Below are 26,698 nucleotides of genomic sequence, written 5' to 3'. Positions count from 1 at the left end.
TTCCCCTATAATACCTTTGAGAATAAAGAAACGCTACCACCTAAAGTGGTGAACATTTGAGTTCACCAATTTTTAAATAGATGCAGTATGGGGGTGTGAGCTGGAGGACCAATGAGAAGAAGCAATGTCCATGATTCTCATTGGTCCTCCTACTCACACCCTCCTCCAAAATGCCACATAACCCCGGTTTTCAGCTGGGGCTGTGAGATTCACTATGTAAACTTGGGAAAATTACATAGAGGATGCAATATTGATATTATTAGCAGGGGTTTGCCTAGTTTAATATTTGTATTTATTTTTTTTTAACTTGCATCAACAATTACAAATGAAGATGATCTGCAGTAGAAAGAAGATATTTTGTGAAACAACCCATTGTGCAGGAGAAATCAGCCTCTTAATTGACTAGGAGTGATGTACCGCAAGAACATTCTCAGGAATACTGGTTCAGGACACAAAATGGCTAGCAAAATTGTCTGACAGCAACAAATCTGTCTGGCCATTTGTACCCAAACAAGCCATGTTTTGCATGACATCAATCGTTTTACAAATGTGTTCCATACTGGAATGTGATACTGAACCTGTTAAAGCAATTTACCACTTCATAGAAGGACTTTTCGATATTAGCAGTATTTAGTAATCATTCAGGTAAGGGTTAATGAGCTCTGCTTTTCATTTTCGCCCTGAATGATGAAAGAAACATATGACCAAAGCAGATACAGTAATTTACAATTTTACTGCTGCATTATAATAGAGTAATAAGTGCAAATTGAAACTGCCAATTATCTCATAAGAGGGTTATCACCTTCTCCATACATAAATGCAGGTTTTCCATTCTTTCAATCCTTCCGTAGAAGCAGTAACCATACAATGACAAGTGCCCCAGTTCTTGCTATATTACAAACTATAACTCTGCTGCTCACAAAATCACAGAAACAGAATGAACAGAAGACAGGAAGGAGTCCGGATGTAATTGCTGAGACGGGGAGGAGAAAAAAGCACAAGTGAGTAAAATAAGGAAAATAAATATGTTCTAAGGAAAATATATTGTGCAAGATCAAGCAGTCTGCATGTCACACACACACTGCAAAAGCAAACTTGTTTTACTAAGAGACATCTGTGCCACCGCTTCCATGCGCTGCAGCTAATTACACTACACCCGCTCTCAGAAATGACAGCCGCTTATTCTCCTGTGGTCTGGAACATCAGAGCATGCTCAACAAGGGGAGGGCTGGTGGAGAGAGGAAAGGCCAAACACAGGGGACAAGTCTCTGTACCGCTCATATCAAGACAGCACTGTGGAGATGAGAACAAGTGGGATGATTGGAGTGTTATATCTGAGAAGAGGCTGAATTTTCTACATGTCTACCCATGGCATTCCAGCTCAGTTCAGCTCTTTCATCCTGACAGCTGTCATTTGAGGGACAACTGTACAAGAGAAAATGATATACATATATATTTCAGGTGACTGGTAGCAGTATTACGTCCCGCAATCACGTTCCAACACGACTGAACATATATGTACAAGTGTTATGTTACAATTAACAGAAATCATCCAATGCAGGCTTAGATCTCCCATTCAAGTTACAAGAGGCTCCTAAAAAGATAAAGCAGAGCTAAGGTTAAATTACATGCTTGGTCTTTTTTGCAACCAGCTATTGTTGGTGTATATAGCTACATTTTATAAAATATATTATCAAATCTCTAAAACAATAGTCACAAGAGGAGAGTCAGAACTATGACTCTGATGCCGAAATTTGTAGCCTAAAGCAAATGTGCTGTTTTCAAGGATGCTCGTTTAACCCCAAATGCATTATACTGGAATTGTACTGATCTGTATTGATTCCACAATTTCCTGATTTGTCTTATTTGCTGCACTGATGTTGTGGGCTGATCCCAAGTGGCTGCTGGTTAAATAAATCAGTGTATCTTTCTGAACAAAAAAAAAGAGCTATGTGCCAGTCATTGGAGAATTGTGTTATTGTCTCAAGAGGCACATACATTTTATCATAGCTTTTGTACCAAATCTGTATTATTGTGCAAGCAGGTACTGCTAACTGCAAGAAGACAGACAGACTATGGGGTATCTTTACTAAACTGCGCGTTTGAAAAAGTGGAGATGTTGCCTATAGCAACCAATCAGATTCTAGCTGTCATTTTGTAGAATGTACTAAATAAATGATAACTAGAATTTGATTGAATTTGGTTGCTATAGGCAACATCTCCACTTTTTCAAACACGCAGTTTAGTAAATATACCCCTATGTATTTTAATGCTAAAAGAGACATAATTAACAAAACACTTAGGCCATTATTTTAAACTGCTACACTAACTTTTAATGCTTCTGTAAGTGGCTTTAAAATAACATCTACAGCAACAAATGTATTTGGATCAGAGTAGGTCAAACAGGATGTAAACAGCAGATGGCTGGTGATGCTCACTGGCACATGAATGGGCTCATTGGCTGACTGAAACAAGGAAGTCAGGTTATTCAGCCCGATGACCGAATGACTACATAGGTGCTACATTTGGCCACAATTTGTCCGGATCTGTTTATTCGGGTTAAGTAGCCATATCTGAGTGTGTACAGTATGGCTACATTAACGACACTTGTGAAATGTGCCTCTGCTGAAAACTGTTATTTTACCATCCTGATTTTCCTTTTACTTTGGCATGTAAGCTCTTCCCTATCTACTTGAGATATATGTTTCTCACACGAACACAGCCACTTACATCCATTACCAGACAGTGCTGGTAAGTACACAAGGTTCATACTTTGTTCCTCATTAAAATCATGTATTATGGCAAAATGAATCAGTAAAACAATCAGGCTACCTAAACACACAGAAAGCTTTATATATAAAGTCTTCCTTTTATACAGAGCTGTAATCAGATGTTTAAAACAAATAAATATATAAGATGCTGTAAGGATTGGCTTATTTATTTCTTAACTGTGATGTGAAGTACAGGTAATATAAAGGATCTTTCTCTATCAGTAAGCCCCGGGGTATTCGTCCTTCCCCCTCTCACAACAGCCCTGCAAAAAATCAAATCTGGGTGCTCGAGTATGTTTCCAGCCTTGCAGGTTGCAAGACAGGAGATCAATCAAGCATTTGCTCTCCTTTTACAGATCTTCCCCTGCCACACACAGGCAGAACAAGGCAGAGAGGAGGGGAGAGGGAGTGCAAAGAAATGACATATTTCATCTTGCTGAGCAGGCAAGGAGAGCTTGGCAGTTAACCCTTCCTGCAGTTATAGCGGCCAGCAAGACAATGTTTGGCTGTCAGACATTCTGGAATGAAATGGGTGAATCACACTTCTGTTTAATACACACTTATATGTTTCATCTTGCTGAGATGGTTCTATAGGATAAAACACATATACCTTGTATAAGGTTACCAGTAAAGTATACAGAATTATGCATCACCTTTTCAACTGGCGAACTCATAAGAAAAAACGCATCCGAGAGGGAATGCAATTGAAAAACATGTTTAGGAAAAAACAATGCCACAATTGAGACAAGCTCCTCAACACAGGTAAATAAATTGTATAGACTCCACAGAAGCAAGCATTAACAGACTTCTATTTACATTGCAGCATCCGAATATGTGAATGAGGAGAATATTTTTCTGCAGTCTGCATAAAGGTTTAAATGTAATGTGAAATAGAAGCATCAACTGGTATATTTAACCAACAGAATGAATGTCAATATTTGTAAGTATGCATTGACAAGTATACAGTATATTTCTTAAAATGCACCTCTTGTCTATTACACACCAAAGAAGCAGCAATATTTGTTAGACTGACGTTTATCAATTCACTGGGAATTATTAAGATCAGGAAGGCATAAGGCACAAAATAGATATTTGTGCAGACCTCAAAACAGCTGCTCCAACTGTGTATAGATAAAACGTTCACGAAGCCTGAATGAGAAAACATTAGAGGTGTTGTGCACTTTCATTTGAGCAAGTGCAACAAGATTGCATCAAAAGTGCGTAAATTTGTGGACAAAATTATGTGTTAGCGGAGGAGCAGCAGCCTGCACCAGTCGATGAGAGAAGTTGAGTGGAGTGAGGGCGTTTCTTGCACAAGACAGAGTAAGGGCATCAGCCCACCTAGTTTAGCAGTGTAAATATGAGAATTTATATTGAAATCAGATAACAGGATGTCGATAGTGCATTTTAAGGGCGTTACTTGCCACATTGCCATTTCCATTTTGCAACAATGGGGGGCAGAGAAGGGGGCTCATCTTGGGCTAGAGAGCCAAATGTGCTCTCCAGGATGACCAGATGGGAAACCCTGCACCTCAAGACTGCTACATTGCAGGACTCCTTTTCCTCCTGTGTTTAATATTGTTACACGCAGAGAGGTGCATGTATGAAGGCAAACATGGGGGAAAGAGCACACATTCCCACTCTGTCCTCCATATTTGCCTACAGACTTTGCTCGGCTGGTCATGGTGGGGCGTGGTTTAAGACATCCTCTCTCACCTCTGAGGTGGCGTTCTGTGCTGTTCTGGGGCAAAAATGCAGCAATAGAGTGTGCACAACAGGAAGCCTGTTGTGCACAGGAAACTAGGCGTTGGACATGTGAAGTTTTTTTTAATATAGAGATGTGCTTGACACCACAGCTCCCAACATTGGAGAGATCAAATTCACCGCAAACTAAGCAATCCCCATTTGCAGATGTTCTGGTAAAAATATCACTACTGCAAGTATGGCACAATCTTTTAGAATCAGGAAAGTCATTCCAGTTCCTTCAACTACCTTGCTATCAGGTTATGGGCTCCTGATTACCTCCATTCCACTCCTCACATTATTACATGACTCAGCCCTGTTCACACTCATTTACTGCCTCCCACAAGATCAGCACCCTCATCTCTTGATATGCTGTGACATGAGGTGGTTTCAGATATTGCACCGTACTCATTGCTTGTACAGGCTACAATAAACATTTGAATATTAATTGTGTGTTCTTTTAAAAGAGTGTTGCAATTGTTGAGCAAAAACTTGTGTACAATTCTGCAGGTTGCACCCTGTGCTGTGAACATTCTGATAATCTGATTGGCTACAGTTTGTTCTAATCCAAAACTGACGGCATACATGTTATTTGTGACTAATATATAAACGTTATTGTCGTCTTTGATTTAGAATAAGTTGTAGTGCAGTTTAACATTGCCTAGTTATTCAGGAAGCACACAATAATAAAACAATTCTGAAATTTGACTTATGTCACTTACAAAGTGTATTTTGAATGGAAAGCATCATTCTACATTAAAACACACAGTTGCCAACTGTATCACATTCAGTAAACAAGCCGTGATGGGGATTGTAGTGCTTTATGTTACAACGATACAGCTTTGTACGCAGCAAAGTGTCTCTGGAAAATTAAACGCTGCCATCTATGCATTTAACACAAAGCTGCAGAATAAGCGCCTTATGTGGGTAGATAAACTCATAAGAAGAAGAACAAAATAGCAGTATAACTCAACAGACAGAGATAACTCAAGCAAGTAAGCAGTTGGTATATATTTTGTTATGTGGACAATACAAACAGACTTTCATTAAAGGGACAGGTTTGCAATCACCTTTTCCAGGGCATCCAACTCCCTCACCCCCCTTCTCATTTCCAAGAGGTTGTGATGACAGTCCATTCATCATAACCTCTGACAGTTAATGTTAATAAGAGAATTATGTTACACCAAAGAAACAGTCCACTGTACACAGCCTGCAATATAACAACTTCACATTTTTCTTATTTGCTAGTTTAGAACACTACTGATAACAATGACCATCTCAGTGCATTGCTCCTTGCTTTATTCTTTTTTTTTTAATTTCAATTCATGAAGAGCCTTGAGATGATACATTAAATGCCTTTTGTTATCCCAAAGATTTCAGGGTACTGCATGAATAATTTATGGTTCCCAGAATGCATTCAAAAGCAAAGAGGTCAACATATTAGTATAAATGTCAACAAGTCTTTTAAAATCCGCTCCTAGCTAATACCTTGAATTAAAGAATGACTATTATTCTCTATATTTGAATATATAGTCATGTGAAAAAGAAAGTACACCCCCTTTCACATCTCTGTTTTTACAGAACATATTTAACAATTCCTCGCCAAATCCTAAAATGTGATAAAACTAATCACGTTACAAATACCAAATCACAGATTTTACTTTATTAATGCCAAAAAGGAGAAACCATGTGTGAAACAGAAAGTATACTAAATGATTCACTAGCGTGTACATCTCCTGCTGCAATAACTTAGTAATCTTTTTCTGCAACAGTTTAGCTGTTTCTTATATCGTATTTGAGGGATTTTGTCCTACTCCTCTATTTTTACATTGTTTCAGTTGATTTATTTTTGAGAGCTTTAATATGGTGTCACCATGGTATTTATGATTCAGTAGTTTGTAGAACCATCTTTAGAAACAATAACTTAAGGTAATCATTATCTGCATTAGTTTATCAGTCTCTACATCATATTAGGGGGAATTGTGGACCACTCCTTCTTTCATATTCACTGATGTTTATGGGCATTCATTCATCCATCATCATCAATTTATTTATATAGCACCACTAATTACGCAGAGCTGTACAGGGAACTCATACACATCGGTCCCTGCCCCATTAGAGCTTACAGTCTAAATTCCCTAACATACAAAGAGAGAGAGAGAGAGACTGAGGTCAACTTGATAGCAGACAATTAACCTACTAGTATGGTTTTGGAGTGTGGGAGGAAACCGGAGCACCCGGAGGAAACCCACGCAAACATGGGAAGAACATACAAACTCCACACAGATAAGGCCATGGTTGGGAATTGAACTCATGACCCCAGTGCGATGAGGCAGAAGTGCTAACCACTAAGCCACCGTACTGCCATTTATGCACATCTCTCTTAAAAACTGGCCACAGCATCTTATTGGCATCGAGGTAAGAATTTTGACATCGCCATTCCAAAACCTTGCTTTTCCTTTTCAGAAAACTAGATGTAGATTTGCTAGTTTGATTAGGAACATTGCTCTGTTGCATGATCCAATTGTGGCTAGGCATTACATTTTCCTCTAGAATATTCTGGTATAAAGATATGTTCATGGTGGACTAAATGATTGCAAAGCAACCTGGCTCTATGGCTGCAAGACAATCCCAACCAACCCCAAGTCATCCCACCTCCAACACCATGTGTAACAAATGGTATGAGGTTATTCTGATGATACACTTTGTTTGATTTTTCACCAAACATGGTGTTGCACATGAAGGCCAAACAACTCCACGTTCAGCTCATTTGTGCAGAGGACATTGCATTTGAATGATACACAAGACTTCAGGATTACCTACCAAACCTAAACCATACAGCAATTTTTATTTTTTTTGTAGCAAAATGGCTTTCTCCTGAACCCCTTACATGAAAGACAGACTTGTTTAGTCTTTTTCTGAAGTTAGAGTCATGAACTTTAACATTTACTGTGACAGAGGTTTGTAGATCTCTGTTTATAGCTTTTTGGTTCTTTGCGATTTCTTGTAAAATCACACGGTTTTATCTTTGGGTAAATATGTTAGGGCAACCACTCCTGGAAGATTGGCAACTGTCTTCAATGTTTTCCATTTGTAAATAACCTTTCTCACTGTAGGATGATAGATTTCAGATTGTTTCGGAACAGCCTTATATCTCTTTCCAGAGTGATGAACAGCAACAATTGCTTTTCTAAGATCACTGCAGATGTCTTTTCTCCTTTACATGGTTTTAGCACAAACCTGGATGCTCTAGACCGAGCAGCCAAAGGTTCTTCTTTTATGTAGTGGTTACTGCACTTCCTGATGATGAAATAATGACCTGCACTTGATTAGAACATCCTAGATCTAATTACCTCCTGATATGGTAGCAGTAATGCGCTAACTTTTTCACACATGACTTCTTCATGTTGGCCTATCTTTTTGTTTAATAAATAACGGTCTTGTAAAACATCTTATGGGGTATTTCTCAAGAGATTAAATGTATTCAATTTAGGACTTTGTGAGGACTTCATGTTTATTAATTATGTTCTGATCGGTCCTGTGTGAAAAGCAACATACAAGTTGCTACTACCAAACATTTGCAAATGAATATCTTCATAGGAAATGTGTTGCCTAAATGTTTTGTACTTACTTGGATGCAGCACAGCTCCCATCAATCCAGAATTAGGCATCATAGCCATGATTTGAGGAGACTGTCCCTCCAATCCGACAGTCAGCACCTTTGTACCAGCTCCCGGGGGGCTGCTAGCTATGTCCTCACTAACTGAGCTGAGAGGGTGCCGTGCATGGCAATACAAGGGAGTGTTCAGAGAAGGGAGAAGGTATTTATTTAACCAAGGTATTATAGGTTTTTATTTTCACCCCTTTTCTGAAAAAATTGTTAATTTGTTTTATACACATTTATATATACTTAATGTATATGACATGTATATAAAATGTGGCAAGATGCTTTTCACATTGGAATCAAGTATTCTGCGTTTAATTGCCCTTGAAGTTGGGATTGGTCCAGCCCTAACCATTCAATCTATTCTACTCTTTATTCTCTTGTATTCCGTCCCCACTTTTGCCATTTGTACAACTAGGTAAAGACATTACATTATTTTGTATTAGTGCAGCTGAATCTTTAGATGTGGAAAGGAGCTGGGTGGTGCTCAAGTAAAATTGCCTTGACAAGGATGAAATTCTGTGTCCTGCAGTCAGATGCCAATTTTCCTCACTTCCCAAGAAACATGTCACCTGTGGCCTTCTATCTTCTACAGTGTCTGACAGACAGACTCTGAGGACAGATGCTCACCACTCAAATGTAATTATATTTATGGGCAGGCTGGGAGCAATACCTACAATGCATGCAGAAACAGAAAGAATCCTTGTGTGCCTAAGAGAGCAGGCAGCTGCGTTATACAAAATGATCCTGCAATGTACTTGCATTTTTAAAGTGTTCCCGTCAACTACACACACACACACAGAGGGCAACCATTTTGTGGGCTTGCCCAATATTCAACCTATCAATTCACTAAGAAATAGTAACGTAACTGAGGCATAAGGTACCAAGACAAATCGGTTCAAAATCAGCCCCTTATCTGTTTAAACCACAACACTAATCTGTAACCCATTCATACTTTCCAATGAAGCTCCACCCACTCACACATTCTCCACAGCTGTCATGGTCCGCAAATCAGGAACCTTGGGAGGCAATGTACTGTACAATATGTGTATAATTATAACCATTAACATAACAGTGGCAAAGGGAGTTTCTTACCCAGAATCTTCCATTTTTAAATAATCTTATATTGTGGACCATGTTTTTTTATTAAGGCACTCGATACTTTATCCACTTTAACTTCCCACAGTCCTTTATTTGGGAGGTGAATTATAGTTTGTCTCAATGTGTGTTGGCAATGGATATATTTAATACATTCAATTAGACCCAATACATGGACCTCAAAAGGGGTGTAGCAAGTGGTGTAATCCTAAAATAAAAAGGTCCAGGGCTTGCTGCCGGCGGCTGCACAATATGTGCAGGTCTGCTCAGCAGTGACAGTGTGCTGCCCGGCTGCTCTGATTGTGTTTAAAACACAATCAGAGCAGCCGGACAGCACATTGTCACTGCCGAGCGGACCTGCACAGATTGTGCAGCCGCCGGCAGCATTGAAGGAAAAGAGGGGGCGGGGCCTAAATTGCCCCCCCCCCCTAAATCGCCCCGGGTAGGATACTTTTCTAGAGCCCCCCCTGGGCTCAGCTCTCAGAAAAAGGAACATAGTTTGGTGCACTACAGACACGATTCCATGGACAGGGGGTTTGGCTTAAGTGGAATGGGCAGGATCAGTTTTGTCCCAATTTTTCCTTTTCAAGTATTGGGAGGCATGACATTCAAACTAGCTTTCCTATAATGAGTTTTAAAGCTAGCTGAAAGTGGAACACTGCCTACCACACAGAAGTTAACACTGCATTTTGGAAACATGTCCCTACGCTCCAAACGTGGCACAAAACCAAGGCAACCCACCAATTTTGTTTCTAGAAAAAAATAATATGTTTTTTACTGTTCTAGTCTTAAAATCTGGAAACCTAGGTTTCTGCTTTGCTACAATGGAGACACATAAAAGGATCAATGATGGCCTTAAACATATAGTAAATTCATGCTCATTCTGCAGCCATATACATTTTAATCTTTTAAATCTGTTCTCCCCTATGTGGAAAACAGTCTCTCAGGAAAATCAATACTTTGCAGCGAGTTATTGTAACACAGACTGTTTTTTCATGCCATGGATGCATTTTTGTAGTGGCTCTGTCTGATACAATTGTGTAATAAAGAGAAAAGACATAGACAAGGCACAACTGAATAGGCTGTCAGAACAGTTGGTGAATAGAGCAATATAATATTTTTTTCCTTTTCTCCTTCATGATTCCTCTCTGTTTAACAAGCAGTGTGGGCTTTGCAGATAAAATGGAGCATTCTATCTGCGCTCTGCAAGTTGCACTTATCAAGAGAAAGGAGGAACAATGCTCTATTTGATATTTAGTGCTTGGTGCCAATGATAGCACGCCAAATCTCTCACAAGCTGTCCATTAGCGTGATGAAGATACTAATAATAGCCGCATATGTTTTTAATCTTTCTAGGCTTTTTTTCTGCATTGGCATCACTGAATGGCTCTTAAATACGACTCTGAACAAGGAGACCTAATTACCTTGTGCAATGGCACACACACATATATGAACAGATCGGGTTGTCTGACACAACAAAAAACACATTTATTAACGAGGCAGCGGGATAAATGTCTGCACCCTTACAGCCTGAGGAGGCTCTCAGCTTACAATAGTGATGAAAAAAGTCCCCCATGGATCACTTTCATCATAATCAAAAAGTGAAAGATTTCAAATTCAGGTCCAAAAAGCTTTTCCTAAGCACGACTTTCATTTTGCTACAAATATTATTGAAGGGAGATTGTCACATAAGTATTAGCATCATCTACCACCCAGGAACAGAACTCTTCCTAACATCCCAAATGGCCTAGGAGGAAAATTTATGGTCAATGTGATCAGATGCACTGTTATTTCTGTTTTTACCATAGCACAGTCATATGTTATATACTATGTGTGTAACCATTTCAAAATCATACAGATATATCTGAGATGCATGGAGGTGTCTTCATAAAGAACTCAAGAAGAGCAATCCCAATTCTGAAACTTTTCCTTGGCTGTATTCTGTTATGTGACATCCCTGTTGCCAATCAGAAGTCACTGACCAACTTATTAGTCTTTCTGGAGGACTTGATTGGTGGACTGAAAATACCTTGACCTATAGGTGAGGTACTTGCAGAACTCTGGGCTCAACATGCCTCCAATCATCAGGTGAGCGTACAGAAGTAAGGAAGTAGACACTTGCCTGTGTATTGCATAGTCCAGTGTAGGGTAAATCTGAATGATACATGGTAGCTCTGGACTATAAACATCTCTGTGAGAACCATCTTATGTCACTAATAGATAAACATCACTATACACAAACAAACACTCGATACTCACTGTAAAACGCTTCAGTTTTCCACTTGTGTGTCTAGATTGTCCATCAAGGTGCACGCCTACCCTCCCCCCCCCCCCCACCCCTCTGGAGACACTTCCTCAAACTAGAATTGTGCCTAGGTTTGCGGACATGGGGAAATCTGAAGAGGTGCACGCTGCACGAGGCTAACCTCTTGCCACTTTAGAACCACCCCTTTTGTGAAATGTTTCTGTTTTTCTCCTGAAATACTGCTTGGTTAACCTCATTTATGGCTTAATGAATAAAGAAAAAAGTTAACTGCCTGAACTATACATGGCAGTTTTGTGTATTTAATGCTTTTATTTACATTGGGAAAAGTGCACCTAGAAACACGTAACTGAAAGGCACAAAATGTGTCCCATTCCCAGTCCAGAGCTGGCAGCAATCAAGACCTTTTGTGGACTAGAAATGGCTGTGTGCCCCTCCGCACAATAAGCAATACCACCCAAAAAATATATGAATGGTAAGTGAAGGCCTAATGAATAATAAAGTCCCATTATTAAAAACAGAATACCACAGTGAATTGCATATAATGAGCCTTATGCCAAGTTGGCCTCAAAATGGAGAGTAATTTATGATCCAAAAAGCTGTCCATAAAATTAGCACATTTACGCTCAATGTTCTGAGCGTAAACATCTCAAGACGTGTCCAGCTCACCACATGTATGCGCCAGGATTACGTCAGACATACACACACCCACATACACACAACCAGGACATAAGCACAGAAGTGCCTAGCTAGTGCAGGCAGCATCATCCGCATTTATTTGCACCTGTCCTGTAGCAGATACAATAAATACGGCTTCTGACAAGTGTAAATGCATCTCCGTTCTGATCTGTCATATTGCGTGAACACGTCCTAACTGTACTCGGCCTACATCAGACTGTTCCTTCCCATCCTTGTTCCATCTCTCCAGTCATGTCAGATAAGTGTAACTCTGCATGCACACATTTGCGTGCGCTCTCTGTGGGCAGGGACGGGGCACATTTTCATAACTTACACTCCGCAAACTGGTGTAAGCTCCACTCTGCATAACCCAAAGGGACTGACCACTTGGAAGTCTTGGCTTGCAGAACTGCACTGTGTGGATTGATTCATTTATAAATAGGGTCAAGGACATTGATGTCTCAGTAGTTTAAATAATTGCATTCTCAACTCTTGATTTGTATCAGATTCCACAAGGACACTGTCTGTAAGTGGTGTGAGAGGCTTTAGCTTTCTGTAATGTAGTGTGGAAGTAATACTTAACTTTCTAACAGTGCTGTACTGGAATTTCAGGGTAATGCAGACCAATCTATTTTCCCTTCATGGTTCATATTTTAATATTCCTAATTTGGAGCTTTGTGGACCTTTAATGTACTTGTATTAATTTTCATTTTTTGTATATTACTGAATATATTGTATTCTTAAAAATGTACTGCATGTTTAGTGTAGTTATCTAACACATAAAAGTTAAATTGCATGATTACAATCTGAGACAATATGTAAATTTAAAATGCAATATAAATGTTTTATTATTGTTTTTCACTTTACTCATTGATGCAGGCATATTACCACAATGCGATATAGTAACTGCTCAAGGATCTGCTGCAGGTATATACAGTACTACTACTTGAGTACTGATGCAATGCCAAAGCTGTTTGCCAGCTCATGTGAGATTTGTGTCTGGAAGAGCATTTCTCTCTCTTCAAGCTTATTTTCTCCTGTGAGCAAAGTTCTCTGTCCAAATCAATCCCATCTCCTAGGATGTCAGGACCTAGTAGCCTGCCAGAGCTATGCCAATGATCTCTGGCTGACAGGACTGGGAAATGCACCAAACTCTTCTGCCTGAGTTTGATGTGCTTGGCCTGCCAAATCTCTGCTAAGCCAATGCACAGGCTCTCATTTCCTTGCCTCAAGATGTTATTCTGGCACAAAGACAAGACTAACGTTAGTGCAGAGCTTCTGTCCTACAACAGGATCTGACCGAAGGATCCCAGACTACAGCATTACTTGAATTTAACTTTCACACTTCTAATTAGGTATTAGTAGCTAGAATTCCACAGAATGGACATGAAATAGTAAATCTCTGAAAAAAAGCATTTTCTCTAGGAACCGACTTTATCCACAGTCCAGAATGAATAATATGGTTGCACAAGTATTACACAGTCCTAACCTCCATCTCAGAAACCAAGCCATTCTCTGTAGGGTATTTCTGAGTAATCTAAAATAGTACCACCACATATATTTCTTAAATCATAACCCCTGATGTATATATATTGGTATGGACATACAATAGATATCAGCTCTGTACAGCTCTAAGCTACGCTAAGCACAGCCCCAATCATCTGAACATGCTGCCATGTCTGTATTACAACCTAACTTTCGGCCCCGCTAAGCCTGATCCTACAGCAGCTCTGAGCTCAGATCCACTAAACCCCAAGAGTAGTAGATCGTGCTGCCTATGATCCCACTCCCGCTGCAGATTTAAGATTGCACAGGCACGTACAATGAATAAATTATGACATCAGCAAAGCAGTGGGAGATTTGAATACCGCAGTCAACTTAGCAATTCCAGCAAACTGTACTATGCTGTGCATTGTGTATTATCTGTGAAAAGAATGTTCTTTCTTTTCCTAGCTGACCTGGTTCACCCTGAAAATATAACTATAATTTGAACTGAGCTGCTGGGAGCTTGTAGAATGGATGGGCAGCGCTAGCAACGTGGCTCTCGTATAATTATCAAGTACCTAAAGATGGTTCTCACCTATTGTGTCTCACAGAAGACACTGCAAAAACGTTGGTCTTTCCCTAACTAAATTTTCACCCCCTACAATGCATTTTGAACAAAGCAGCTCGATTCATTTTTCTAGTGGTTCCAACAGTGTAGACCTCTGCAAACCCAAACAAAGCTGATCATTTTGATCTTTCAACAAGAAGGAGCAGAGAAATGAATAAAGATGGATGCAGATCCTTGTACAAATTTTAAGATATAATTAAAATTAAACTGAGTGGACTTATACTTTCAGTAAATATGTCTAATTTTGATGCCATCACGTCTGCATATGTTCTTATGTTTCATTGGTGGAAGTATAATTAAATGAAAGCGATCATAAAAATATATCTGTAAAATGTTTAAAAGCAAATTAAGCTAGTATTTGACATTTATATATAACAAATGAGGTGTATTACTGAGATTAATTATATACCTGAAATAAATGGAATGCTTACACTTAATGAAATATATCCACAATGCTCTTAGAAATTTTTTAATGATATAAGGAAAGTGCTTTTTTTAACATAACAGACACAGAGCGATTGACATCTTGGCAGACATGCTTTGTAGAAATGACTGTATGAATTATCAAATTCATACATCGGCAGGATTAGTGATGTCACAGCAGCTCAAATGACTGTAGAGTCAGCTTTCTAGCCTGCATTAGATCCCAGTAGGACTCTGTCCTAAAGATGTTGGATGGGGCGCAACTATTTGTAATGGAGTGGAGGAGGTAATCCTTTACTTTTCAACACAGCAGGACTGGAATGTTGTCGAAACAGAAAAATGCATTTTACGTTCATGGTTCATATCTCAAAAGTTCAATTTTGGGAATTGGAAAATAATTATGCATAATCATGTGTGTGAAAAATTGCAGTCATTGGGGCATAGTCAGTTAGCTGTGATGTTTCTTCAAACACTGTGCTGCGCACATTTGCAGATTCTACGGTACCTCAACATTGCGCATGATTGCATGACTGCTAATGATTAGCAATCACTTATTATTATTAATGATAATATTATATTTGTTGCACAATTTGGCATTACATAGTGCCAGATTAATATAATTCAATAATTTTGCCCCCTTAAAATGTAAAAAAATGTTTTTAGTATTAAGTAAATTATAAATTAATTTTGTATCTTAATCAATAAATAATGATTGCCTCAATAATTTATATATGATTAATGCTTCCTCTTATGTTCTGAATGGCAAAATAGCTCAAACAGCATGCAGTTTGCCAATCAGAGGCAGGTATTTAAAAACCTGTGTTTTGGATGGGGGTTTTAACCAAACGGTCAACATTTTTTTTCTGTTTCCAAACCACCACACATCGCCAGCCCTTTTAAGTCGCAGCCTCAAATCGCCTTATAGTAAATGCAGCGGTTTGGACCACTAAACCGCTGACAATGTGTGGCAGTTTCAAACCGCCACCAAACTCGATTCTTAGTAAATCTAGCCCTAAGACTAAATTATCTCAATACATTTCAAATGTCCCACCCATTACATTATTTGTAATGATAAATTTAATTTTAACTTATTATCTAACGATGTGCAAAATGTGAGTGAGGAGTTATATCAGGGCTTCCTAGAAGTCAAGTAGTGAATAATGAAAACTTTCAAAGAAAGAAAAAACAAAACTATAATCTGATATGGAACACAACTTAAATAAACTACGAGAGCAGCATAGAGATCCATTGATCTTTATACCAAGCCTCCTCTGCTGTCCACAATGAGTGCAATAATATACGCAGCTCGGGGTGTGGCTAACGAACTGTGAGAAAATGGTGACATTATTTTCTCATGGTCTCCTCTGAACCGTGTGTCTCCGCTGTCCGCATAAGGGTCAATGTTAACACCTACTGCTCTCCAGCTGTTTTCTCCAGTTGTAGCCCAACAAACCGCTTGTAGCCATAAAGCTAAAGGAAGATAAATAAGTGTGAGACAGACAGGTGGATAGCTAAAGTTGTAGAGAAATTGGAAAGTTAGGGAATAAATTAAAGATTTGTACAAGGGTATTAAGTATAATGATGTTGAAAAAGTTGTAAAATGAAATAGGCTACATAACTGTGTCTGATCCCAGTGGCAATACAGTAAATCCAAAACAAAACAATTACAGATCTCAGCCACACTTGTGTAGACTCGGAGTCTGGAGACCATCTGTCAAGATATAAGTTTTAAGGTAAAGTGGTTAAAAGAATCTGGGCATCTCTCATCAGTGTAATAGTGTTTCATATCGAGCTTCACTACAAACACCCAACTCTCTCCTAGTACAACCAATAAAAAGCAAATAGAAGGACGCATGTCACAATATCACTTCTAGTTTATTCAGTGGTAAATTCAAGTGCACACCTGGGGGTAAATGTATCATACTCCGGTTTCTTCAACTTGCGGGAGTTCAGCGAGATGACAGCTAAAATTTAAAGCGGCGCTGCCTTGTAACAGACAACAGAACCAAAACTAGTATGCATTCTCAAGTATAATGTTAATTGGATCGGCAAATATAGCTTTATAGTGTTTGTATGTGTAGTAGGCTGACTGGTCCACTTGGTACCTTTGACACAGGATAAAAACACTACTCAAACACATTAGTATTGTAGTATTGTTATGGCAGTGAGATTAACCAGATTGTGTTGGAACGTATCACACAATTATATCTTTTTAACCTGACACTGACTAAATTATTGTGTTACCTAAAATCTCTGTATGATGCAACGCAATGCACATCAATGTACAAAATAAAAACTTGCTTATAGCGCTCCATGGAGAACATCTGCTGCAGCTTTAGCTCTGCCACAGCTATTAGTTTATATTGAGAATAAAATGCCCTTAAAAAGAAAATGTGGCTGGTGTACAATGATGTTTTGTCTCTCTGGTCTCCCAGCATTTCTTTAATATGGTAATAATATCCTGACAATGTACTTACTGGTCATGTCTCCGTATTCCAGGCTAAACCGCTTTGTCTGTTCTGGAGCTAAGTCCGGAGGTGACACTAGGAGCCTATTAAACTGCACCCCAGGAAAAGCAGACAGCATTATCCAGCAACATCACTGACAAGGCTTCTAGCAACAGGAGAGCAATAGAATTGCCACATTGTAAAGGAACAGGTGAAAACTGTCTCTCTCTATGCTCTCTGCACATCATTCCATTATGCTATTATTTACATGCACACTTAACCAGGTGCAAACTTGATAGTCCATAAAACTTCCTAAGCAAATAAAAAACATTGTTTTCAACACGTGGAATACATTTCCAGAGACACATTCTGTTGTATTTTAAATTTTGCTAATCAATAAAATATAAAACTTGCAATAAAACTAACTTAGGGTTGACACCTTTTTATGTACACTATGTTTCTGGCACGGAGTCACTTTTTTAGTGGCCAGAACAAAAGAAATAACCTGAAGCTTCAAAACAGGAGACTTCTCTGGAAATCAGGGACATTTACCAAGTCCCAAGTTTGCTTATTTTGGAAAAGTAGCTGTTTTAGATGAAGAGATATTTGAGGCTTGATAAGGATGCACTGACCTGCAGCTCCAGGTATGGGATCATTTCTGCCTGCTTTTACATTATCCAATAAATGGTAAGGGTGATCAAACTGTATCGTGCACCGTGTACAAATCCAGAAAATTTGCACATAATTTAAACATTGGAAAAACAAAAAATCAAGATCAAATAATTCCAGTTCTAGTTTTAGTGAATGTGGATAATCAGCAATGTGCCATTTAGCAGCACATGCATTTTATGACATTTTTGCATCCTACAATTAACAGACTCAGATGGACAGTTTGCACAACAGACCAAAACATTTACCTATGTACCTAAACGTTTTATTAAAATGTTGGCAATTTGGACATAGTTAAACATAAATCTAGCTAGTCAAGTGCATTTGAAAAATCCTGGCTTTTACATGCAATATTTCTCACCATTCTCTGGCTGTGAAACGCGTCAGTCTCACAGCTGATACCAAACAAATTTTTTAGTAACCTGTGGCCCCAAAACGACTGCAATCTCAGATAATGATGCTATCAAAATGTATGTGATCACTCCATACTGTATCCCTCTATTTTGTCACCTTCCCCTCATACAGTCAAGCCATTTGAACTGGCCTGACGGCAGGACCTTGACATGACACTTGAACAGGAGGGATGGTTGATCATTTGCCGTGTTGCAAAGCCTTCTATCAACACAGCTATGCAAGAGAATACCTATAATGTATACACTTGGGGGTATATGATTTCCACTGAACTACAGACCTTTTATCCTCAAACATACCACCTTTGTTGGCTTTGTTGGCATAACAGGATTCTTTTTGTACATCTCATGGGACTGTCCACTCAAGTCTCGTTTTTGGGACGACTTCCTAGACCGGATTACCCAGATCACAGACATTCTCTTACCCAGAGACCCATTGATTATTTCACTCTGCAAACCTGTATGATCCATTAATAAATCATTGTTTGTTATTTTCACACTGGGAATCCCTAACACTTATAATCAAATTTGCATAAAAAGATGGAAATGAATGGAAAACCGCATTTAATACACAATCCACACTATGAATACCTTGTCATGCCCATTGGTCTAGGTCAGTGATGGCTAACCTGTGACACTCCAGGTGTTGTGAATCTACAAGCCCCAGCATGCTTTGCCTGTAGATAACTAGCTGATAACTGGCAAAGCATGCTGGGGCTTGTAGTTTCACAACACCTGGAGTGTCACAGGTTAGCCATCACTGGTCTAGGGCTAGGCAACGCTTCTGCAGTCTTTCAAGGTTTGATCATTGATGTTCCATTGTATACCTGGAGGATATCCAGGTTTTTTCCTCCTCTTTAGAACGACATTGTTTTAATGTTAGAAAAGTTCCTCAGAAGCTTTAAGAGGATCAGTTATTTGTGAAGCTTGAAAAATGCGAATTTGAAGTTGTCAAGGTCTCATTTTTAGGAAATATTATCTCCCCTGAAGGTTTCTCAATGGATCCCAGCAAGCTTCAGGCCATTCTGGATTGGTTCAACCCAACCACCTTCAAGCTTGGAGAGTCGGCTTGCTATAGGTGAAGGCCACTCACATACCGTGTTCAATGAATGTAACATGCCGTGTTCAAAGAATGTATCTTGTGACCAGTGGGAGTCGTTACAAAAATATACGAATTTCATTTGCGTCTCCCAGGATGTCAAGAGAACCAAATGTGAGAATTACTTATTGTATCTGATAAACTGATACGCCATATATGCAATGCAGCTAAACTCCTAATTACTAGTGATTGAAAGAAAGCTTCCCAACCGCCTAGAAACACAGTCCTTAATAGAATCTGGCACAAAACATCAGTGATACCAGGGTTCAGTCTGGGACCCCTGGTATCACTTTAACACCTGTAACCCAGCAGGTACTTTGTAACTCCACCTGGTTTGCCCAAGTGATTGTAAAAGGGTTAAATTCTACATAACTGTAAGAACAAATGTGTAGTCCTGTAGCGACTTCTCTCCCTTCCTGTTGCAGAGTTGTTGCTTCTGTTCTGTTGACTCCCCCCTATTCCCCACACACACACACAACTTTTTTTCCGCATAACTCCCACTTCCCATCTCCATCCTTCCCCACTGTAAACTAAAAAAAAAATCCAGCAAGCTTTTATTTTTAGTTTTACTCTTTTGCTTACGTGTCACTTGCACTTTTTGTTTTGTTACCTTTCACAAGGCTATATTGGGTTGTTACATGTTTTACTTGGGCCTCACTGGCCGGCCAAGGGGCTTGGGCTGTTCGCATTCTACTATATTTTATGTTTATTCCTTGCTACTATGTTTCTTTACAACCTGTTTTTAATGTTTTAACTTCATTTTTATAAATAAAAAGTAAAAAGAAGAAAAAAAATTGATGTGACCTTTATCAGGCTGGATGGAAAATGAGGTCAATAGATGACCACAATCAACCTGTGTTTCCGACCACACTAAAAGGCCACAATGAAGCCAGATCTGATGTGATCTGGCCACTTTAACTGATAGACAAGTAACTGGATCTCGTCCAATTTGGCCATCCATGTGTTTGGACACATTGATTGATGATCCTGACACTCGACTCTTGGATCAGGATAGGCCTGTGTCTGGCTACCTTAACTCAACGACTAAAACAGACCCTGGCTGGCAGCCGGTAAAGTCCTCGAACTTTTAATACATACAAAGACTGATAAAATGAAACTATTTTTACAGAATAAGGCTGCAGACAAATTGATAACAATCATTTTGAAAATCCTCTTATTCTCAAATAAAAGAAATGAACAAAAAAGAGGGTTGGGTTACCTTTTCCTCACAAACTCAGAACAAGCTATTTTATTAACTAATGATTATCCACAATATGTAACTCAACACACAGTTTAAACTAACAACTCCAAATAATGCTTAACTATTCCCCCGGAATCATGTCAGCTACTTACTAGCTAAGAATTCTGGGAGCTGAACTCAGCAGCAGCTAACATCACCAAGGCTTCTTATTTCTGCTCTAATGCCTCTTTACCCATAATTGTATACATTTTAGCTTAACTTTAACATAATACAGACTTTCTACAGTCATTTTTGCACAAATTCCATTTTCTTGCATACTATATTTTGCTTCATAAATTACAAAATGGGGCCCTCCTCCCAGGCATACAGGGCAACTCTTAAAAAAAATTACTTTCTTCTAAAGCTTTTAATGGCCATACTGCATGCAATTTACAATAAAGTGTCTCAAATGGTTGAGAGCAGTGCATTAGAAGCAAGAAGAGCTGAACATGTTTTAAGTAATATGTTGCATGACTCGAGTCTAAATGGGCTAGAGATCAGTCATTTTCACAGCCCACTGCCAACAGAGCGATAATCAAGTCAGTTACACAAGCCTTCTACTGGGAACATAGAGCCAACAAAGGCATTTGTCTGATCTGTTTCACTGATGAGCAGTAAAGCACAATATCCTTGTACATGCATGAACCTTCTAAACAGTACAACTCAAAGGACTGTAAACAAATTCAGTAGTTTAACTGCCTGGACTGTAAATAGTTTGGATAGCATGAGGATACAGTGTATTTACAAAACGTTACATGAATTATATACAGAGCACAACACATTGAGCCAGAGAAGAGAAGGAACATAACTAATATGATAGAAACATTCAAATATATCCAAGACATTATAAGAGTTCAGGAAGGCAGTATTTAAAAATAAAATAAAAGGATTTGCAGAACAACATATGGTAACAACATTTTTTTTTTTTTACATAAAGAGTGACCAATACATTGAGTAGTTTCCCAGTTATGCTGGGGACCCATACAGTACAAATCTCCAAGAAAGCATGGGACAAATCTATAGCTATTGATAAGAATTAGAAAATATTAACACAAAAACAGCCCCACATACACAAACAAAAGCAGAGTAGATGGACCTATAGGTTCATTTCTGCTGTTAAATTCTGTGAAGTAACTAGATGTATTTCAGAAACTGATTATGAAACAGATAGATTTGGTAGTTTGGTTAAAATTATCCATGTAAACATGGCTAAAAATGTATTTGGAAGTGGTTTTCCATATTCGTAAAATGTGATTCTATTTTCTTATACACACCTTTCTACAACTTTTGCTAAATGTAGCTATAATTAGTAGAGAGCATAAGGTTGAAAGTTCCAGAAAATGTATCAGATTGACATTTTGGGGTTCAGGAATAACTCTTTTACACAGGGAGGCTAAGGGTCTCATTTAGAGGTGAAAGTAAGGCCAAAACATGTCTGTATTTAGATTTGAACGTATCCTAGACTTACAGCCCTGATGGCTGCAGATGGTGGGCAAATGGAAGATGAGTACAGTAAGGACGGGCACACATAAGTGTAGCACTCCCTTGTTTGGTGCAACCTAATTATTCTTGGCTGCACTTCCAGGTACAATTCCTTGGAGGAATATTTTTTGCAAGTCCCGGATGCCTGGTGTAAAGACATGTGCTGCTGCTAATGTCACGGGTCTGAAACCAGCACTATGTAGCGGCTTCTGATTGGCTGCTTGCGTATTGACCCGTTTAGTTGTTGGTACTGAATACATTATTTTACATTATTGCAGCTATATTATGTCAAATTGCAGCCATCTTTTTGGGATCCTCTTTCTCATTTTCATTTGAACTCCTGCAGGAAAGATTGTGAGGATGTTTGTGTTTAATTACATTTTGCATGGAAAATGCAGCTTTCATGTTATTAATAAACACTATCTTGTGTTTGAGATAATTCATTACATTATATTGTGTACAAATAGGGTAATACGGCTTTTGCATTTACAACTAACATTGTCAAGATACATCTCTGACATAGAAATAGTCTTTGAGTTGGAAATATGTACAAATCAAAATACACATGTAACTTTGCAATTTTGTAACTGAATGTATACACATATGTTCTGTATTGCAAATCAGTCCCTGAATTACAAACTAATGCATTAGGAGTTTTCTTTTGTCTTCCTCTACATAAAAAATAGACTTTATGAAAGGTTCAATTTGATAAACTTCTCTCTGTTTTCAACCCTACCAATTATGTAACTTTGTGACGTCAGCAATGTGTTTTGGACCTCTACTGGTCATGGCTACAATGTCAGTAGTAAGACAGGTTGTATCTGACTGCTTTGGGAATTTAATCCCAATTTTTACAAGACAGTCCAGATTTGAAGACCTGGAAAGGGGTGTGACCCACTGGTATATGGGCATGGCTTGGTGGGTTGGATGGGGGACTTGGGTGGATTGGGTTAGTCATTGGTTGGTTCGGGGTTGGCACTGGGTGGATTGGAGTGGGAACTGGGTGGGGTTTATTTTGTCCTTATTCTGCTTTTTTAAATTTTAGAAATTATGTACAATTTTATAAACCCTCCCTCTAGTTAAAGCTGAATAAAGTCATATACAACTATTTTCTAACAAAGTCTAAAATTCTGGGTCACAACCCCTTCTGAGGCCCCCACTTCCCCTTTGTGACATTTTCACCCTGCATGCTCAGAAGAGGCCCCCCGCTCTTGTGAGGCAAGAGTGGTATGTCTGGGCCCCTACCAAAAATTTGCTATAGCACCGGCAATGCACTATTTTGTCTCTGATCATAAACATCCCCACTGCCAAACGCAAATTCTCTTTCAAATAATATGTCACTATACATATTTTAGTCGTAAATAAAAATCGGTAGTTACCCTTGAACAACCTAACTCTTAAAGGTAATTAGGAACCCCACAGAAAAAATCTAATTTACTTTCTAGTATGACCATATTTTTCACAAGACAGATATCTTCATATGATGGTCACTGCAGTGTGTTTCAAGTTAGACACATTCTTGGGATATGTCCAATTGCCCTTGACTTCGGAAGTTTGATATTATTACAGATATGCAATTACTCTTCATTACTCTTCATTAAAAAGGTCTCGGTGCTGCAATGCTATACAGAGCATTGAATGAACTTTTACCTCCCATTTTCCTAGCAACAGAATGAAAGAATGGTGGGGGCAGAAAATATTTAACTGCGCCCAAGACAGATTAATAGACAAAGAGAAATCAAGCGTTTGCTCCTGTTTCATTAAATCCTCCCAGCCTCCTCCATTTCTAGGAGCATGGGCCTGAGCCAGCAATCAAAATAACATGTCTTGAGCGGCTCACTGAATGCAAATGATAACATCGACAATTTAGATTAACACTTTGCTTGCATGAAAGCTTTTGTCAAAGCAATGAATTACAGAATTAACAAATGTTCTAACATTTCAACAGCTTTATCAAAATGTGGGTTAATAATAATGAGAGAATATACTGCTATACTACCTATTGTCACCTATTGTTAGGTAAGAAAATATTTAAAGTCTATGAAATATTTTAAGAGTATGAAAAGATAAAAAACAAAATATTTGACAATTATAAAATAACATATATGGACTCTGCTGCTTGGAGCCCGGGCCTGCTCTCATGAAGCAGAGGTATCAGGTCTGGACCCTCTGTCAAAACTCAATAGCACTTCCGGATGTGTCCTGCACAAATGTGTCTGGAGACCACTAATCCCCAGGAGGCTCCATCATCAACCCCGTCGCACTGTCACTGTACAGAAGAGGCAAGTGGCAAACACACATACGGTCCTGTTCTCTGGTAGTTTTGAAGCACTCCTATACAAAGGAGGGAGTTCCCGGGGCTGCTCAGGGATTGGATTAGCAAGGCCGGCCTGAAAACTAGACACACACAAACGTGTCAACAATAGGGAAACTGGCATGTGATCGACCATTGTAACACCAGAGATGGTGATCAGAAACAGCATTTATTGCCTATGGCTACTTTACCACCCAATGTGTCACTAGACCTTATGTGTTGCCTCCATGTCCACAACACCACTCTCTCTTTCTCTGTAAATCTCCTGCTTTCTCACAGCAGCAGTGAGTGTGAAAGAATGTTATAGCTTTTTCTACATTTAGCGCAAACACTTAATGGCAGTCTGACTGCTGTCTAAAAGGTGTTCCCGGGTTATTAGACCTGGGTTCTGTTAAAGGCAGCTCATTGGAGGGGCTCAACCTGAAAATGCAGGGCAGAGACGGGTCCAGTGTGAAAAGCGGCGACCCGGGACCAAAGCAGAGTGAATGGTTGCAACACGTGTTGAAACAGTGTTCATTATCCTGTGTCTGACCCGGGATTTTGGTAAGAAAGGAGTATAAGAGTTTTGGGGAACAACTGATACATAAGGTAGCGGAATAACAACTGTAGCTGTTAGTGGGGAGAGTATGTGTGGCTGCTATAAGCCAGAAGCATCATCAGCCGCCAATAATAAAGCAGCCATTGTCAACTGACATTTTCCTACAGGTTCCGGTTGTGTGATCTGGTTGGAATGAGGAGAGACAGTGGAAGGTGGGACATGAGATATGAACTAGTCATTGTAGAAACCTTAATCAGCTGCTGGTAACCATGACTGTCCTTTACCAACAGTATGCCCCTGACAGTCTGCTACCTCGAAGTAGCTATCTGACCAGTGCTTTTTTGGTATTCTGTTTGGTGTTGGACAAAGAACCAGGACACATTGTTTCCCTGTAGTTTCCAGGTGAGGGCTGTCAAAGTTTAGCCTGGGGAGCAAGGCTCGACTCAGCAGCCTATTATGAAAACTTTAAGGGAAAAAATGCTATTAATGCTGCTATTAAGGGGGCAATGCAAGGACCCGCCGGTACAACCCTTCCTAAAAAACATTCTTCAGCCTGCGGGTCCTAGCATTGCCCCCTTAATAGCAGCAATATAAATGTCGCGCTTGAAAGGGACGTCAATCTCTGTGCTGGTTTGTTATTTTCTCTCAATTCTTGTATTTCAGTTTTTCAAAAATTCTGTGTTTCCTGTATGTTGGGAATTACAGCAGCCGCGATTAACATGTCGGTCTAACTGTTGTAGGAAACTCGTTCTTCGCACACTCGTACCCACCCAGGATTTCAGCAAGCCTACATCCACAGAATATCTGTGGATGTACAATCCCATAGATTGTAAGCTTGCGAGCAGGGCCTTCTCACCTCTGTCTGTTTTACCCAGTTGGTTTATTAGTTTATTATGTTTGTCCCCAATTGTAAAGCGCTACGGAATATATTGGCGCTATATAAATAAATGATGATGAAATGATGATGATGGATAGTTCTCCAAGATGTTTTGAACAACCTCCCTACCGAGTTCCTTCAAAAACTGTGTGCAAGTGTACCTAGAAGAATTGATGTTGTTTTGAAGCAATGGGTGGTCACAACAAATATTGATTTGATTTAGATTTCTCTTCTGTCCATTCACTTTGCATTTTGTTAATTGATAAAAATAAACTATTAACACTTCTATTTTTGAAAGCATACTTACTTTTCAGCATTTTTTCCACACCTGCCTAAAAGGTTTGCACAGTATTGCATATGTACACATACATTTACACACATTTTTAGACTGGGTTTATATCCTTTCACCTAGAACTATGAGATCATGCTAATTGGAGCACAACTGCAAATAATGTGGAACTGTTTAAACACTTCTTCATCATATATATTATGTTTGCCTTTAGTTTGCAAAAAAATTAAAGACACATAAGCTTTTAATATGATGGAGAGCAAGTAGCCGATATGTTAAATCTCTGCAGTGGTTGTGATCTATTTAGACTTCCTGAAAGAGAGCCACTCTGCCTTTGTTACCTCAGGTTTTCATGTTTACAGAAAGAGGCAATTTTTTCCCGTTCAGATAGACCACCAATTTAACATGCTGCCAACCTTCCAATTATTCATATTCACGCGGAGCCAAGACTAACCCCCACCCCCCTCACGCACGCACTATTCTTTGGGAGCACTATGGCTTTCTTCTAAATGTAATTAATGAGGCTCATTGCACATCTAGGAGAAGTAACCTCAAAGCACCAGCTATCCTCATTGACATG

The 26,698-nt window shown here is 39.1% G+C and overlaps 1 protein-coding gene and 1 long non-coding RNA gene across 4 annotated transcripts in view; one reads left to right on the top strand and one right to left on the bottom strand.

Annotated features, from left to right (window-relative positions):
• The window catches only part of MAML3 (mastermind like transcriptional coactivator 3), a 273,667-nt gene that overhangs the window by 59,994 nt on the left and 186,975 nt on the right, over positions 1 to 26,698 (bottom strand). The window lies entirely within an intron of this gene.
• Positions 886 to 17,607, top strand: LOC142141314 (uncharacterized). Of its 2 annotated transcripts, none has more exons than XR_012688647.1 (3): positions 886 to 1,001; positions 3,595 to 3,711; positions 17,253 to 17,607. It is a non-coding gene; the product is annotated as an uncharacterized LOC142141314 (long non-coding RNA). The 2 variants fall into 2 exon arrangements; XR_012688648.1 differs by lacking the exon at positions 17,253 to 17,607 and adding an exon at positions 11,135 to 11,399.

The sequence above is a fragment of the Mixophyes fleayi genome, chromosome 1 (assembly GCF_038048845.1).
Source record: "Mixophyes fleayi isolate aMixFle1 chromosome 1, aMixFle1.hap1, whole genome shotgun sequence".
NCBI lineage: Eukaryota > Metazoa > Chordata > Amphibia > Anura > Limnodynastidae > Mixophyes > Mixophyes fleayi.
This window is presented reverse-complemented; position numbering and strand designations above follow the sequence as displayed.